This window comes from Eptatretus burgeri, chromosome 15 (genome assembly GCF_056783735.1).
Source record: "Eptatretus burgeri isolate ZD-2024b chromosome 15, Ebu_testis_v1, whole genome shotgun sequence".
Taxonomy (NCBI): Eukaryota; Metazoa; Chordata; class Myxini; order Myxiniformes; family Myxinidae; genus Eptatretus; species Eptatretus burgeri.
In genome coordinates, this window is record NC_140975.1 from 7692437 (window position 1) to 7697437 (window position 5001).

The window sequence follows — 5001 nt, forward strand, 5'->3', positions numbered from 1 at the left end:
CATCACAAGCAAACCACCCATCACAAGCAAACCACCCATCATAACCAAACCACCCCGAATAACCAAACCACCCATCACAACCAAACCACCCATCATAACCAAACCACCCCGAATAACCAAACCACCCATCACAAGCAAACCACCCATCATAACCAAACCACCCCGAATAACCAAACCACCCATCACAAGCAAACCACCCCGAATAACCAAACCACCCATCACAAGCAAACCACCCATCATAACCAAACCACCCCGAATAACCAAACCGCCCATCACAACCAAACCACCCATCATAACCAAACCACCCATCACAAGCAAACCACCCATCATAACCAAACCACCCCGAATAACCAAACCACCCATCACAAGCAAACCACCCATCATAACCAAACCACCCATCACAAGCAAACCACCCATCATAACCAAACCACCCAACACAAGCAAACTACCCATCATAACCAAACCACCCATCACAACCAAACCACCCATCATAACCAAACCACCCAACACAAGCAAACCACCCATCATAACCAAACCACCCATCATAACCAAACTACCCATCATAACCAAACCACCCATCATAACCAAACCACCCCGAATAACCAAACCACCCATCACAACCAAACCACCCATCATAACCAAACCACCCATCACAAGCAAACCACCCATCATAACCAAACCAACCATCATAACCAAACTAGCCATCATAACCAAACCACCCATCACAACCAAACCACCCATCATAACCAAACCACCCAACACAAGCAAACCACCCATCATAACCAAACCACCCATCATAACCAAACTACCCATCATAACCAAACTACCCATCATAACCAAACCACCCCGAATAACCAAACCACCCATCACAACCAAACCACGCATCATAACCAAACCACCCATCACAACCAAACCACCCATCATAACCAAACCAACCATCATAACCAAATCACCCATCATAACCAAACCACCCCAAATAACCAAACCACCCATCACAATCAAAGCACCCATCACAGCCAAACCAGGCATCATAACCAAACCACCCATCACAACCAAACCACCCATCATAACCAAACCACCCATCACAAGCAAACCACCCATCATAACCAAACCACCCCGCATAACCAAACCACCCATCACAACCAAACCACCCATCATAACCAAACCACCCATCACAAGCAAACCACCCATCATAACCAAACCACCCATCATGACCAAACCGTCCCAAATAACCAAACCACCAATCATAACCAAACCACCCATCATAACTAAACCACTCTGTATAATCCAAACGATCCAGCAGGTGTTTGTCAAGAATCTCCTTCAGCAGCACAGAATCTCTGCAGAGTCTGATATCCGTTGACGAACAAGGTTTCTGGGATGAAGAGTACATCAATCACCATCAGGACAAAGACATTAGTACACATTACACTCAGTACCTTTACTTGAATTACAAGGACATTAGGAGATAATGTGTACACATTTGATTGATGGGATATGGACCCGGGATTCTCGAATTACGAGCCAGGAATTCAGATGGGATCATGAACAGGCCAAGCCAAGGAAATTACTGGAGCTATTGTAAGAGGACATCTAAGTATAGATCAAAAATCTCAATAACAATGAATGACGTTTCAACATTTACAACCTCTGGACATTGCAGCACCAACACAACACAATACCTTGTGTGTATAACTGGGGTTCACTAACCAGATAAGAACACAACGACATAGACAGGACATCAGGTTCGAGTACCTGAGCACAATCCTTTTAGAGTGGTTCGAGATAAAATGTTCGTTCAGAAAGTTAAACCAGTACTTTCACAAACGATTATTTATAAACCAGTACTCGTTATCGACATCTCCATGTAATGAACCACATCGAGATAAAAAAACAAGTTTCCTCTCCGGTCCCTCCGGGCTGTTCAGACTCAGGAAATAAGAGGACTTTGGTCAAGTGAGATGGAAGTCTCTTACTATAAAACACCAAAAACACACCACTCTCATGATTTAACATAAAAGAAACCACACCACTCTCATGATTTAACATAAAGAAAACACACCACTCTCATGATTTAACACCAAAAATACACCACTCATGATTTAACATAAAAAACACACTACTCTCATGATTTAACATAAAAAAACACACCACTCTCATGATTTAACACCAAAAACACACCACTCTCATGATTTCACAGCAAAAACACACCACTCTCATGATTTAACATAAAAAACACACTACTCTCATGATTTAACATAAAAAACACACCACTCTCATGATTTAACACCAAAAACACACCACTCTCATGATTTCACAGCAAAAACACACCACTCTCATGATTTAACATAAAAAAAACACACCACTCTCATGATTTAACATAAAAAACACACCAATCTCATGATTTAACATAAAAAAACACACCACTCTCATGATTTAACACCAAAAACACACCACTCTCATGATTTCACAGCAAAAACACACCACTCTCATGATTTAACATAAAAAACACACCACTCTCATGACTTCACATAAAAAAAACACACCACTCTCATGATTTAACATAAAAAAACACACCACTCTCATGATTTAACACCAAAAACACACCAATCTCATGATTTAACATAAAAAACACACTACTCTCATGATTTAACATAAAAAACACACCACTCTCATGATTTAACACCAAAAACACACCAATCTCATGATTTAACATAAAAAAACACACCACTCTCATGATTTCACATAAAAAACACACCACTCTCATGATTTAACATAAAAAAATACACCACTCATGATTTAACATAAAAAGCACACCACTCTCATGATTTAACATAAAAAACACACCACTCTCATGATTTAACATAAAAAAACACACCACTCTCATGATTTAACACCAAAAACACACCAATCTCATGATTTAACATAAAAAAACACACCACTCTCATGATTTAACATAAAAAAACACACCACTCTCATGATTTAACACCAAAACACACCACTCTCATGATTTAACATAAAAAACACACTACTCTCATGATTTAACATAAAAAACACACCACTCTCATGATTTAACACCAAAAACACACCACTCTCATGATTTAACACCAAAACACACCACTCTCATGATTTAACATAAAAAAAACACACCACTCTCATGATTTAACATAAAAAAAACACACCACTCTCATGATTTAACATAAAAAACCACACCACTCTCATGATTTAACATAAAAAAACACACCACTCTCATGATTTAACATAAAAAAATCACACCACTCTCATGATTTAACATAAAAAACACACCAATCTCATGATTTAACATAAAAAATCACACCACTCTCATGATTTAACATAAAAAAACACACTACTCTCATGATTTAACATAAAAAAACACACCACTCTCATGATTTAACACCAAAACACACCACTTTCATGATTTAACACCAACAACACCAGTCACATGATTTTACACCAAAAACACACCACTTTCATGATTTAACACCAACAACACACCAGTCATATGATTTAACACCAAAAACACACCAATCTCATGATTTTACACCAAAAACACACCACTTTCATGATTTAACACCAACAACACACCAGTCATATGATTTAACACCAAAAACACACCACTCTCATGATTTAACACCAAAACACACCACTCTCATGATTTAACATAAAAAAACACACCACTCTCATGATTTAACATAAAAAAAACACACCACTCTCATGATTTAACATAAAAAAACACACCACTCTCATGATTTAACATAAAAAAATCACACCACTCTCATGATTTAACATAAAAAAACACACCAATCTCATGATTTAACATAAAAAACACACCACTCTCATGATTTCACACCAAACACACCACTCTCATGATTTCACACCAAAAACACACCAATCTCATGATTTAACATAAAAAACACACCACTCTCATGATTTTACACCAAAACACACCACTCTCATGATTTAACATTAAAAAAACACACCACTCTCATGATTTAACATAAAAAAAACACACCACTCTCATGATTTTACACCAAAAACACACCACTCTCATGATTTAACATAAAAAAAACACACCACTCTCATGATTTAACATAAAAAACACACCACTCTCATGATTTAACATAAAAACACACCACTCTCATGATTTTACACCAAAAACACACCACTTTCATGATTTAACACCAACAACACCAGTCACATGATTTAACACCAAAAACACACCACTTTCATGATTTAACACCAACAACACACCAGTCATATGATTTAACACCAAAAACACACCAATCTCATGATTTTACACCAAAAACACACCACTTTCATGATTTAACACCAACAACACACCAGTCATATGATTTAACACCAAAAACACACCAATCTCATGATTTTACACCAAAAACACCACTCTCATGATTTAACATAAAAAACACACCACTCTCATGATTTAACATAAAAAAACACACGACTCATGATTTCACACGAAAAACACACCAATCTCATGATTTTACACCAAAAACACACCAATCTCATGATTTTACACCAAAAACAGACCAATCTCATGATTTTACACCAAAAACACACCACTTTCATGATTTAACACCAACAACACACCAGTCACATTATTTAACACCAAAAACACACCAATCTCATGATTTTACACCAAAAACAGACCAATCTCATGATTTTACACCAAAAACACACCACTTTCATGATTTAACACCAACAACACACCAGTGACATTATTTAACACCAAAAACACACCAATGTCATTATTTAACACCAAATACACACCAATCTCATGATTTAACACCCAAAAGACCAAGTGATGGTTGGGGAGTTATTGGGGGGGGGATTGTTAGGACGGGGGTTGGTGCAATTTAAAGGAATCCCAATGTACCATACAGCACAGCCCACCAATCCACCAGAGTTCGATAGAGAGTGCAAGTTTACACGGGCACTGGGAGAGAATACGGAGGCGGAGAT